General features: G+C 32.4%; 1 protein-coding gene across 1 annotated transcript in view; it reads right to left on the minus strand.

Moving 5' to 3' along the window:
* The window catches only part of LOC131844745 (acid sphingomyelinase-like phosphodiesterase 3a), a 77,556-nt gene extending 63,234 nt beyond the window's left edge, over window positions 1–14,322 (minus strand). Inside the window, exon 1 of the mRNA XM_059193704.1 lies at window positions 14,126–14,322. The gene's annotated coding sequence lies outside the window, so the exon portion shown is untranslated. The remainder of the gene's footprint in view (window positions 1–14,125) is intronic.
* Window positions 14,323–15,329: the final 1,007 nt, after the last annotated feature.

Below are 15,329 nucleotides of genomic sequence, written 5' to 3' on the forward strand. Positions count from 1 at the left end.
ATATAAAAATAATTAGTAAGGCCATCTAAAGTTATCGTTCTAAGCTGGAAAGCATAACAGAAAAGAAGAAATTAGAACTACTCTAAAGAAGTACTACTCCAGAAGAAATTAAAACCCAAAGAAATCTTTCCAAACATTTAAATCTTTCTGTTAATAATATTATCAACAGAAATATTTATTTCTTTTAATTATTTATTTAATATAAGTTCTAAATATTGTTTGTTAACTTTTTTCTTTATATTCTTTTCTCGAATAGATAAATAGATCTTCAAATTAATACTGATCTAGTTCCGAAAAAAACAATTTAGCCAAATTATATTTAATATTGTAACTATTTTTTAGATAATCAAATTTTAGTAAATTTTCCTTTCTATTTAGCGTACTTTTTATTATATAGCCTTATCTAGCGTATATTGCATGCGTCTATATAATTTAGCTTTTAGGCATACATGGTATTGGATTACAATCCAGTTTTGTACCAAACTGCTCACTGCTAATAAAATTCTTATACTGATTATAATCTGTTTTACGTGCTAATAAATAAATAAACTGCTTACGGTTGCTTCTAAAACTTCAAATAGATTAATATATACAATACAATATAAAAGGCATTTGAGCCAGTAATATCGTATGCCAGTCCATATCTCAAAGACAAACAAACGATTCACTTCGCCGGCATGCCGGATTGGTGCGGACATAAGAAGAATCCAATTTCCTATGTAAAAATCCCTAGAATGGAGTTGGACTAAATCGAATCAGCCACGTATTGACCGAGCGTTTTACATAAGATTTGTAAAAAGCGAACCGAGCGGAATATAAAAACCTGCACTTTTATCTTGAATGGTATGTTTTGCTTTTGTTTTTGGTAAAGTTTTTAAGCCACTTCTAAAAGGGATATGTATTTAACTACATTTAATTAACAAAACGTATTAATAGAAGCGGGGTTTGTGAGAGATGAGAATTTTGTGAGGAAAAATACGAAGATAATAAAAATGCGACAGTACAACAGCGTTATGTAATATATTGTTACTAAAACAATAAGTTAAAGAAAATATGATTATAGAATTTAAAGCTAATATTAATATCCATCAAGGAGTTCGCTGTACTAATAATATAAATGTAATGGTATGTCTATCTATCTGTCTAATTGTTACTTCACATGACCAAATGGATGGATGGATGGATGACACACCTGAATGGATTTTAATAATATTTGACATGTATGTACTCGTAGATTATATAAAGAAAACGGACATATCTTCTATATCAAAAAATAATGAGGCAGAAAATGAAAGGCTGTGGACTTGTGGATTGACACTGTGTAGTTATTTTAAACTTCAATGGCTTCATTTAGTATTCAGTTTCAACTGAGAAGAATGAACAAACAAGTTATATAAAATATAAAGTTTAAACTTTTAAGTGAATACAAACTACTATGTAAAACAAAAGTATTCAAATTAAAATAATGAATGTACAATTAGAGTTAAATATTGAAATAAAACAATGTTACAAACTAAAGTTTATCTGCAACCATTTATATGTAAGAGATATTTTACCTTTTTGAAGAAAAGAAACCCGGACAACCCAGTTGTATCTTACATTTAGATCATCGCAGTTTTATTCTTTTTTGGGTCTTCTTTTAGATCTTTCTTGATTTCTTCTAGAGATTCCGTAAATCCTTTTCCTTACATTTTTTTTTACGGATGACAATGGAATGGTGCACCATCCTACGCTGACTGTATTCGCTGGCGAGCCATCAGTGGAGGATGATAACATAAGCATGAGGTCAGATCAGTTTGCCCATCGTGATTGAATAACCACATAGATTTTTTCACATTCACTTTTTTTTTCTTGACTGGCAACACTTAATTAACTATCTTTGTATGGCCGAAATAATTATTATAATTTTATATTGTGTGTATTATAATTAGTAAGTTTATACTATAAAAAGCATCGATTATTTTTTGTGTGCAATTTTATGCAGTACCCCCCCCCCCTTCCCCCCTCCTCCCAATATTATAGTTGCTCTATCAGTAGCTTTTACCTGTTTTAGTATTATGACATAAAAATGTGAGAATCGCCGCAGCTTATGACATTGAGGCTACTCAATTTCGAATAGATTTAATCTTGTGCATAGTAAAAAAAATCACATACTTTAATTGGATCTTCCCGATTGAATCTATCGTGTCGTGACATGAATCTACAATCTACAAGGACGAGACTTTCCTGATCTCAATTTTATTATAATAATACTGGTGTTGTTCTTTAAAGATTTGCATCTTTGTTATGAAAACAACACTATTACTTCTATGATACTTCTATGATATATTAATGAATTAATAATTAAAATCCTTCGAGTCAGCCGAGCTTACCTTTTTAATGGAAACTCTGCTGTGATAGGGATTTACGTAATTGCGAGGATTTACCCTTGGCGGGACCATGGGTAAATCCTCGCAATAACGTATGTTTTTAAGGTACAAAACCGTGCATCAACAAGAGTGAAACCTCTTATGAACATTGTCTTTTTTTCATAATATTATCATGAAAATCAGGAAATACCGCTCCATTTTGAGATCCCTTCTTGGATCTCCCAAAGTGAAATACGGTAATGTAATGTTCTAATCCTGATAAATTATTCTCACTCGTTCGTGTGGAGTGTCTATTGAATTCCCTTTGAGCTTTAAAATCTGAATAATAAGTATTTTGTTGAAATTTCTTATTTAATAAAATATCTAGTAGACTTCTTATTTTTACATAGACTATTGTTGTGTTGACAATATAAGTATAATGTCACGGGCTTGTAGTTTGTAAAGTAATGAGGCAAGGAACCGAAATTTATACATAGAGGGTAATTGGAGTTGGTTATGAGCGAAATACCTGAATGCCGAGTGCAGTTGGAAAGATTTTTATAAGATATGTCATTTTTAGCCTTACTCTGTGTATATTCAAGAGGCTCTTTCAAATGTACAGGCCACAACTATAAGAAGAGTTTAGAGTACATGTCGAAATAATAATTACCTACTTTTTTTTCTGTATCTCTGTCTGTAGTATTACATATAATAAAAATAATAATAATATACCTAGACAATTCACATAGCGCTATCTAGTCTCAAGTTAAGCAGAGCTTGTGTTATGGGTACTAGACAACTGATATCAATACATAGATACTATTTTTTGTAAATACATACATAATATACACAAAGAACATCCAGACTGATACAAAAAATCATACTCATGAATACAAATGTTGCTACCGTGCGAGGAATCCGCTACCATCGGAAGTAAAGCGGTGCTAAACTACTAGACCATCAAGGCCGTCATATCACATCATATTATGTGGACATGTTTCTATATATTCTTAATACAAATATAATAAATAAATTATTATTATTATTAATATATCTATATTATATAGATAAAATATCACTATAAAAGTAGAATAATAAAAATTTATAATGCAAATGCTATAATCCGCAGCAAGTAGTTGTAAGTGATACGATTTATTTTGATCCCTAAAATTAATATAATATCTACGAATTACAAAGTTCTGAATCTCTGGACCCGACTACCATAATTTAATTGCTGGCCTGATTTTATAATTCTACTTACAATTCAAACTTTAGATTGTGGTTTTGTTTGAACAAACTTTTAGTGTATACGTCAAAAAATATACTTTGTTTAATAACTTTTACTGCTTACTTCGTATATATTTATACATTTAAATTAAATACACTGAAGAATAAAGTAATCTTATTAATATAATATTATAAATGCGAAAGTTTGTAAGTACTCAATGGATTTTGACGAATTTTACAGTAATATGCTTATGCATCAGAATATATGAAATATAATCACATATAGTAATTTTAAAATAATTTAAGATTTTCATTTGCATCTCAAAAGTATCAAAGTAAACTCTTTATAAATCATAAAGTCATTATAGTAACGAAGAGATATTTTCCAAAGGGGAAAGACCAGGAATCTAAATACTTAACTACATAATAATATATTGCGATAACAGAATAGAATACAAATAGAAAATCCTTTATTCAAATAAACTTACTTTAAGCACTTTTAAATAGTCACAGATATCTTTCTTTTAGTCTACTGCTTATTCTGAAAGCTACCTCATCACAAGAAGAACGAGCAAGGAACTTGCGTGTTGCTCTTTTAAGTAATCGTTTTAACTTTACATTTTTAAGTCGCAATATGTGAACTACTGTCTACCAACTACCACAAATTTATTAGGGTTAAATATTATATATACAATAACATTAAATCAGTCGTAGTGATTAGAGCAGACCAGTCCCTACAAGCGGTTCTACCATATTTTAGGAAGTCTAATAACCAGGCCCACCACGCCACCACATATTTGGACATTTTAGTGAGCGTAGTCATGCTCACTAAATTAATAATATTTATTTATGAATTATTACCGCATTTCGCATAGTGAGTTGGGGATACTGACTCTTATCGTCCTCTTACCTCTCTCTTTATCCTTCCTATTCTCCTAAACAGCCATTTACACTCAGGTTAGCTACAAATTTGTTAGTTCCATATACATAAAAAAGAAAATATATATCCAATGAAATGAAAATGATATCAGATAAATTACTAGGAAAATAAAAAACAAGTAAAATTACGTACGTATCGAAATTTAACGTGCAGCATTTCGGAGCCAAGGAATTCAGCCACCCGACCTGATAAATGTAAGTGCATTACGAGAGCATCAAAGTTTTACGAGCGCTCCGCGGTGGTAATAAGGCCACTCTGCAGTAATGACGGGCAATTTAATAAACCGATCGATTCGACAATTTAAAACTTTTAATGGACCCTCAATATGTTTTTCTGCCACTTTCGCTTTATCACCCTCTCGGACATAAAGTTCGATATCCCTCGATTCACAAATAAGTATAATATGATCGGATACAGCTACAATAATAAAAACTTTTGATGGGTTCTCATCTATCAGTAAGGATTGTATCGAATCTCAAATAACATTTCATTGCAGACACTGATGGTAGTGGACACTATACGTTGAGAATTTTTCTGATAAAACTAAATCACGATCTATTTTGAAAGAATACTCGCTTTCGAACAAATGTCATTGTGAAATTAAGAAGGTACTTAGGCACCTCGTTTGTTCGTTGGTTAGGCTCTTCGTTGCTTGGATATGGTAAGCTGCTTATCTTGATGTAACAATTGGAATTTTCATCTCTAAATGGAAATAATTGTAGCGCTTAGCCTTAGTGGTTTCTAAATATTATATTTTCGGTATACTTTTAGTAGTTAATATATTAGAAGGTATTTATTTGAATAGGTAAAAGTATTAAAAGAAGAACTGACTAACTAATGAACGATACTATTATGTACATATATTCATAGATGAGCGCGTTATTTACCAGTGAGCAGTGAAGATTATCTTGTACGTTGTCGTCTTAAATAATTCATGATGTAAAATGAAAAAAATCTTGGCTATGAAGTTAGGATTCTGAATGCCCTATCAATCTGATCGTATTGCTTATGTTCTTTCAAAGTTTAGTCATCTTCCATCACAGAACACAGAAGTTCTTACACTAAGAGTAGTTAGTGTATAACTAACAAAGAGATCGAGCAATATATGCCAAAACATAAACAAATGTTCAATCAAAATGAAACACTTTTCTTATAGTCTAGAAAAAATATTATAGCGGACAAGTTTCACATCTATCAACCGTTATTACAACCTACGAAATAAAAGATAAACCCCATTTTAGTAATTCATGATGTAGAAGTTCGATCATCTCGTCTAAGTTAACTGGGGTGTTCACGGGTAGACCATTAATCAAATAGAAACACTTCGCCTTGGGTTTTTTTACATGGAATTTTTATGAGAACATTATGTTTCATCGGCTTTAAGTTACCATGCTATATTTATGGTGTACCGAATATTACGCTCCGTGATGGATAAACTGTGCATGAAGTAATATTGTTACAAAGCCTCGTCTGTTGTATGTTCTTGTGAAAACTAATAGAGTAGGTTATTACTGACATTTTCTATCTGTTTTACTATTTGATAGATGTGTCATAGGTATATATGTATTTTTCTGAGTATCACATTTGAACTTAGGCAGTGTTCGAATGTGGTAGACATCAAGTTTAGGCTATTTTTAATGTTCCATTATCTTAAGAATCTTCTTGTAGAAATTTTCTGCATACCGAAAAGTCAAGTATGCACAACTATATGTATAGTTTTTATTGTCCCTTTTTATGTCTAATCTCCACCAATTAATAACAGGATATTGTTATAGAGGAGTGTGATATTTCACAAAGTCAATTCGGTTTTATGCCTGGTCGAGGGACCACGGATGCCATTTTTGCATTATGCCAGTTGTGCGAAAAATACCGGAGTGTAAATAAAAATTTGCACATGGTATTTGTAGATCTCAAAAAGGCATACGACCGAATTCCCCGTCTAGTTTTGTGATGGGCCCTAAAGAAGAAAGGTGTGCCAGGGAAGTATGTAGATCTAATACGTGCCATGTACATTCGGTCTAACACATACGTCCGATCGGCGGTAGATGCCTCCGACAAGTTCAGTGTGGCGGTAGGCTTACACCATGGTTCGGCTCTAAGCCCTTACCTCTTTCTCATTGTAATAGATGCTCTGACATCGGACATTCAGGACGAGGTACCCTGGTGTATGCTGTTTGCCGACGATATTGTGCTTGTTGCTGAGGATGGACTCGAGGTCCAGAGTAGACTAGATAGATGGCAGGAAAAACTGGAGAGTGTTGGCTTGAAGATCAGCAGAACTAAAACTGAATACCTATTCTGCGATTTCCGCGGTCTCTCCAGTTTCAAGCCTATCTGCCTAAACGGGGATGGACGAAGGGCGTGTGCATGTGGCAGAAATGCGAATATTGAGATGGATATGTGTGGTTACCAGGAATGATAGAATGAGGAATGTGTATATTCGAGGAATTTTTAAAGTTGCGCCAGTTATAGAAGAGTTGCGAGGTAACAGATTGAGCTGGTATGGGCATGTTATGCGGAGGAACGAGGATCATGTCTTATGGAAAGCGTATAATATGAATGTGGATGGATGTAAAGGGAGGAGGCCCTAAGAAAAGACGGATGGATAGTGTGAAAGATGATATGAATAAAAGAATAGTATGTTCAGATATGACGACCGAGAGAGAGCAGTGGAAGAGAATGACATACTGCGCCGACCCCAAATAATGGTATAAAGGCAAGGCAATGATGATGATATTATTATAGAAAATAATATTATCCTTCAGAAAGTCATCCTCGAAGTCAATCTTTGTATTAATTCTTACTATAATTGTAAATGAATTTCACATATACAAAGTTCGTCTAATAAGCATATAGTTGCTACATAAAATAAATCCACAGAACTATTAAGCTGTTTGAAAACAACCATGAAACTAATCTGCTACCTCATTAACCTTATAGAGCAATCATTTCATGCCACGAAAAACGCCCAATATTTACCGTATGCCAATCCAAAATTACTTACTACTTAGACGTATTGTTACTGAAATTCGATTAAAAGTTCCGCAAATGGATTTCGGATCCAGATAAGGGCGGCTAAGTAATATGAGTATAATAATAATCGCCGCAAGTTGAGCCTTAATGACTAAAGTTGGAAATATTGAAAGTGTTGGTGTATATAGTTGGTCGGGAAGCGATATTGAAAATGTTCGTCGTACAGTTGTAAGTACTGTCGTGTGATATTTAGATGGAGAACTTTCTCTAATATAAATAGATGTACCGAACTTCATTCACGCGAGGAAACATGAAAAGTACACGCGAATTGATAGGTGCGATATTTACTGTAATTCTATGTTTTACCTCAGGATGTAATAGCTACATCCTAAGGTAAAACATAGAATATATAAATAAAAATATCCTAAAATATATTTAATAATAAATAACATATATATAATATACACAATATATTTTTACAACACACTTGCTTTAAAAAATACGATATTTTTATTTTTCAGTTCAGAAGGCGTATCTTTATTATAAACTTCCAAATTGTAAATGAAAAAAAAAATAGTTTTGTATTACCTACTACCTATTACTGTAACAAGTTTTATACGAGTGTTCAAAAACTACTGGAGTGTATTGATTTACTAGTTCGTGTAAGTAATTATGAGTTTGTTTAGGCGTTCATAGCAAATAAACACCTTAACGATCTGAATTATACGTACAATTTTAATAATAATAATCTCAGGACGATAATTCACACAGCGCCATCTAGATAATAGTGTAAAGCTAGCTAAAAAAGCTTGTGTTATGGGTCCTAAGACAACTGATACAAATACATAGATATATTTTTTTTTTTCGTAAATACATACATATTATACATAGAAAATACCCAGACCGATACAAACAATCATACTCATGAATACAAATGTTTGTGCCGTGCGAGGAATCGAACCCGCGACCATCGGTCGTAAAGCGGTAGACTAGACCGCTAGACCACCGAGGTCGTCAATTTTGTGTAATATGACGATATATTGTGTTGCGCTTAAGCCTGTAATAATAGTTTTGTAAATAAATAAAAAATATTTCATTGTATAACGATGAAGACTCGATAATAATATAAACTTTACAAGTAAATACGTAATTTTTTAATTCGTTTCGAAACCATATATTCCCAACATGTTGCGAAAAATTATCATTATGAAAGATAATTATTACAAGATGATGCTTATATTGTTGTATGCATTAGCGGGAAAATAAGATTTATTGATTTTTTGTTACTTATAAATTATTGACTACCGATGGCTCCATGTGTGTGTGTGTGTGTGTGTGTGTGTGTGTGTGTGTGTGTGTGTGTGTGTGTGTGTGTGTACACACTATTGACATAGACTTATGTCAATCTGGAATAATAAATGTACCTTTCAAATAGTATAAGCAATTGTAAAATCGGCATTACTTGAGTCCATTATAAACATATATATGATTCCTTATACTTATAATATTAGTATTATGATAGAAGCGAGCTTACCTTGAATTTTATTAAAACAAAGTTTTATTAATACATTCGTGTTCATAGTAAAAATTGAATATTTATTAAAATAATCGTCTTTTAACCAGTTTTCAGTTATCGAACTGACAACAATAAGCACGAATTGGATATTTTCAAAATAATAAATGTCCTAAACGCAAATTATGAAATGACCCACAGCCTATACTACAGAAACCCGCATGTTACGCTGAATCCGCAAACACTGAAATCTGGGTAGAATCTAATACCTTGGACTTAATTAATTCCTGTGAAATGTTAGAATCTGGAATGAGACAGATAACGAAATTTCATAAGCAAATTCTTACTAAATTGAATATTTAATAACGAAATAATTCTTCAATTTAGTAAGAACTTATTCTCCATCTGTACCTACATGTGATAGTTTTAGAAAAAATGACTTAATTTGTTGATATAAAAAATAAAATGTAATTGACACTTTATGGGTAGCAAAAATGATCATGAAAATCGTTTTAAACCGGATATCACGTCACCGTTCTTTTTGGATTTTACTACCACCGGTAATGTAATACGGACGGTCTCGATAGAATACCCTTAATTAAATACAACTTATCGAACACTGACATAAATAACTGCCCATTTCTTGTATGTAATCGACAAATAACACACGTACAGATAAACGAGGCCCATTACACTGAAATCGATCGTAATAAAATTTGTGTCAGCCTGATGCCGTATCCATAAATTATTAATGTAAATATATGAATCGGGATATGACGCGTTGGGATACAAACAGAGTTATAAATTATTCTCGCGCTTTATTTATTTATTACCAGTTTTGGCTGGCCGATGATAACTTAATACTGAATGATAGATATTCAATAACTCGTATATAATTAAGAGGCATATCAATGAGCATTTATGGATTATAGTTCCAACATACAATCAATTGCAAATGGTTGAAACGTTCGTAATATATTTGATCGAAGAACCATCTTGAATACGTTAGTAATAAATATATAACCGTTTTTTACTACATGCATATGAATATAAATATGGTATGTACACCAAAATATCATTTTTTACAATTTTTGTCTGTCTGTTTGTTCCGGCTAATCTCTGAAATGGCTAGATCGATTTTGACGGGACCTGTTTTGGCAAGTAGCTGACGTAATAAGGAGTAACTTAGGTATTTTAGAAAAATAATGTTAAATCCCACGCGGACGAAGTCGCGGGTGTAGCTAGTCAAACATAAAATTCACGTCATGATCGATCTATTCGTTTTGGATTTACGACGCAATACACAGACAGAAAATCACGTGATACTATAACACCCTACTTTTTGCATCAAAGGTTAAAAATTAAATTAATTTTACTGCATTTGCAAGCTTTCGAATTTTATAAACTGTGCGGTCTCATAATTGATTTATCGAAATATCTAAAATTTCAATGATTTCCACTTTTCTTTTTGGTGATTTAGTATCAAGAACAATATTTCTGGTTTTTAACAGACTTTTAATGCTAATCCTGTCTAAGTCCTTGCACCATGTTCAGTTTTATTCAGCTAATTTTGACGTATGACGATGTTCATTTAATTCTGTAGCTAATCTTGTTGAGTCCGTCCTCTCTGGAATTCTTGGTAAATACGCCACATGGCTCAAAATGACCTGATTTTATTTTCCTCGTTCCACTGACGTTTCTCCAGGGTGTTCCGTTGGCGTTGCAGAACTATTCAATCATAGGTATTTATAAAATAATTTATCCTGACTGATGAAAGAAATATTTTAAACTTAGATTTAATTTATAATGTACCTAAAATGTGTAAATATTTAACTTTACAAACAACGACACTACACGAGTAAAACCACTCGTAAAAGTAAGTAATTGATAAAAAATAATAACCTCATTCAATTGCTTATATATGGAGTAGAATAGAATAGAAAATTATTTATTCAAAGAAACTTTTGAATAGTCATTACTTATTTTTTAATTTACCGCTTATTCGGAAAGCTGTCTCATTACAAGAAGAACGAGCTAGAAACTTGCGCGTTGCTCTTATAAGTAATTGTTCTAACTTTACATTAAGTTAAAATATGTGAATACAAACTACTCTTACTAATTTATTAAAGTCCAAAAATTAAATACACTATCAACTGGTTGAGTAACTAAATAAGATCAAATAGAGTAGACCAGAAGCATCAATCGTTCACGAGTATGACGAATGAGTCAGCCATGACTACCCTCGACCATATTTTAGGGAGCACAATAACACGACCCACTGTGCCGCCACATGTCTGGTCACTTTAGTGAGCATAACTGCTCTAGACATTCGAAATACCATATAGTAGTTATAGTAATCGCACTTTACATAAGAATGCCTGCGGCAATCAATACAAAAACCGCTACGCTATCATATTTCTCAATTATTATTCAATGAAAGCCATTTTGTTTTGTATTTTTTAACTCAACTGCAAGGGCAAAAACACTGACGACTCAACTGATGGTACATAAGTGATAACCATGGCAGATATACATTTTAGTACTGCCCCTACTTAATAGGCGTTTACCTACTTTGACATAATACAGAAATTGTATCTCCTATTATAGATTACAATTACACTGTTAATTATCTCTTATTAGTTCGAAATCAAATGTAATTAGTATCTACAAATTGTTGTGTATATTAATTATAATCTAATGACATGAAATATTAGTACCTATGCTTATGATTATAAATATAGATAGGGTAGTCAGGGAAATTGTTAACTATCGCTACTGAAGCGAACGTAGGCCATAATGCCATTTCGCCGAGTTTATCTGTATTAAAATTTTCATCATCATCATTTCAGCCCGGAAAACGAGAAAGCAGTGTATACTGAACAAAGGCCTCCCCCAAACATCTCCCCGACGATCGGTCCTTCGCTGCTCGTATCCAACGCCTTCCAGCGATCTTGACCAGATCGTCAGTCTACCTTGCTGCAGGCCTTACCACGCTGCGCGGTACCCGATCGCCACTCAAGGACTTTCCATGGAGATCCATAGTTAGCGATCACGTCAAATGTGTTGTAAGTCGTCATTGGCAATAGACATTGGTCTTAAACCTACGTCTCGATATAGTATGGTAATTTTGACGAAAAGATATATCAGAGCTTCCCGAACGTTGCCCATCTGAGTTGGATTCAACGAATGACCTCTTTCTCAAAATTGGTTTGGAATTCAAATTTTATTACAGATTAAATATAAATATAAAAGAGAGAGAGAGAGCTAATCTTCTTAACATTCCATGAGTTCACCGGGTCCATCGTACAGTAGGGAGGCAATCTCCGAACAGTTCCCGAGACTCTTGACTCGGGTGTACGTTTAAGGATTACGGGAGACTAGGTTTAGGTCCTCCCTGCCCAAGTCTGGTAGCCTAGAAGCCTGCAAATGCTGCTATAGATTCAGATTCCAATTTAGAACTTACTGCAGTTTATTTACTTAAAACACAAAAAATATAATAATAATAATAACCCAGACCAATATAAACAATCATAATCATTAATACAAATAATTCACCCTGCGAGGAATTGACTCCGCGACCATGGAAATATAAGGCGATGTGCTGAACAGCTAGACCACCGAGGCCGTCTTTTATTTACCTATGTAGAAGTAGTGAGTGTTATTTATTTAATACAATTTGTATAAATTATTACTGTAGGTAGTAATAATTACTTTTCTTTCTCTATTCCATTCATACACCACCACTTTCCTCTATCCAAAAGTTAAATAAAAGAGATTCAGAAGGCATTTTAATCATTACTTTGAAACTTATGTGCTTTGTAATATATGTAATGCAATTGAGAACGAACAACTAAATAAATAAAAATCGTTCATTTGTAAAATTTATGTCATGTATTAGTTTATGGATTTGCGCATAAAGCACGACTTTTCAAAGGGGTGCCATAAGTAAGTGATCACTGTTGCCTGTAGATATCAATAATTATAAATACATATTACACCTGTAGTATGTAATATTATGTTATCTGTGCCTGCAGTAACACTCATACATCCATAAGGGCTAAGTTAAGATGCCTCCATACTCATTAATTTCGCTACCACAATTATTATATCGTTCAAAGAGCATGCAAAATTGTTCAACGGTAAAAATAAGTGTAACGAAGGTATTGATATAATATACGCTTTTTATTTATTAATCCAGGACTTATTACAGTAGAAATTTATAGTGGTGGATGTGAAATAAACGCACGTGGTGAATGCAAACGCAGAAAGAAAAGAAACATCGATATTTTTATTTACAACGTCCAACCAGTTAGAAAATGATTAACTCGGACAAGAGTAAATTAAAGATACTTCAAACTTTTGGACAAAATCATCATATATGTTCAAATTTTGAACATTCAAGGACGCATTCAATTATCTTTTTATTTAACAAAAAGTACATGCGAAAACGTATCCTTATGTATCAGTATATTTCTGTCTTAGATATCTTTACTTTAATCAGTTAAATATCACAAATTAACTCGCACATGTACGAATTAGCATAGAAAAAATCCAAAAGAACTTCAAACAATATTAACGTTAATATAATAATAACAAGCACTAAAGATTGACATTGTCGCAGAAAAGGAAATAACTGATTACTCCTTAAGAAATCCGCAAAAATGGTATAATTTATAAAATATTAATATTTAAACACACCTAATTATTACAAATTTGTTGCAATATTTTTAATTAAAAAAATATTCGGATACTGAAAAGTATAAGGGAAAACAACTTGTACCAGACCACAAAAGTAATTTTTAAAAGCCTTTTGTTCCATTTAATACTGCTGAAATTAGCATTTCTATTGTTCTTATAATTCCTGCTTTACTTATATTTGCGACCAGTTATTGTTACCCTCTGACCTCTTTTAACAAACTCTAATTTCAATTAAGAAGTATCATTGATAATAATTATAACTTTTATGAATAAATAATGTGGAATTAAATCTCAAAATTATTACATTACATAATTTTAATATAGAACATATTATTTTACACATAAAAAAGAAAGTTGAAAACAAAAGTAAGAAAAAAAATATTTTATTTTAATCTATATTAATATTATCTTAAATATATTACTGACCTGATCACGTCCTATAAAAAGCAGGAGGCATATATAAAAACACTCATGTCCCAGTAGTTTATCACTGAACACTACTCGACCATTACACTGCCACTAGATATACGAATCGCGTAAAAGCGTAATGTTATTACGACACATCTGTACCCAACAGTAGTCGGTAACAAACTGCGCTTTCAGTCGTTTCATGTTCCAAGTTTGAAATCGCACTCGGAAACTGTCGGCAAAGCTCGGGGTTAGTGCAACGCTTTTCAGGGTTGCCAAAGTACGAGAATCCTCATATAGATAAAAGATATTTGGTTTTCGATACGGAGATATCTTCCTTACTTTACAAGAATAAATATTTAAACTGTCTACGGATCAAAATACTACGATGTACGAGATTAAAGAGGTAAATTGAACGAATATACGACATTTTATAAACATTCGTATAAAGTTAAATGATTTACGGTTGGCAACCCTCCCACTTTCCTTATTTTCTGTGTCTTGGTATTTGTTGTACGGAATTTAAGCGAGCGACCACAGACAGATTGCACATATTTTCTTTAGTACCCCTTGCATAACTTTTCCCAATATGTAATATTACACTTACAAGTAATATTGAAAGGTTCGAGTCGTTTCGGATAGTAGTATATGGGGATTTATGAGAGTTGTAAAGATATATTTTCGTAATATGATATATTTGGTTGACCTTTTCCAACCATGTAATACAGGAAAACCACTATGGAATTACAGGGCACAGGAACATAACAAGTTTTATCAGAAATAAGAAGTGTAATGGATGTTAAAATATATTTTTTATATTCGTAATTCGTAAGCAATATTTGTTACGTTCCATTATGTGGGCAGCTTATATGCCAATTCAATATCAACATTGGGGATATGACATTTTAATCCTCCAGATAAATACATGATATCGTGATACCCGTGATACTCTTCATGTATATAGGCATTGATTACCACCTAGCATTGAGTAAGCCGTCATGCCATGACTGTATCGGTCTGGCTGTTTTCTATATATATGTCTACATTTAGAAAAGAAATATCTAAGAGTTACAGAAATATCTTAGAGTACAACTGATATACAGTTGTCTAGTACCCATAATAATAATAATATCTCAGGACAATTCACACAGCGCCATCTAGTCCCAAACTAAGCAGAGCTTGTGTTATTGGTACTAGACAAGTATTTTTTAGTAAATAAATA

The sequence above is a fragment of the Achroia grisella genome, unplaced genomic scaffold (genome assembly GCF_030625045.1).
Source record: "Achroia grisella isolate CSIRO2021 unplaced genomic scaffold, CSIRO_AGI_Agris_v1 utg413, whole genome shotgun sequence".
Lineage (NCBI taxonomy): Eukaryota > Metazoa > Arthropoda > Insecta > Lepidoptera > Pyralidae > Achroia > Achroia grisella.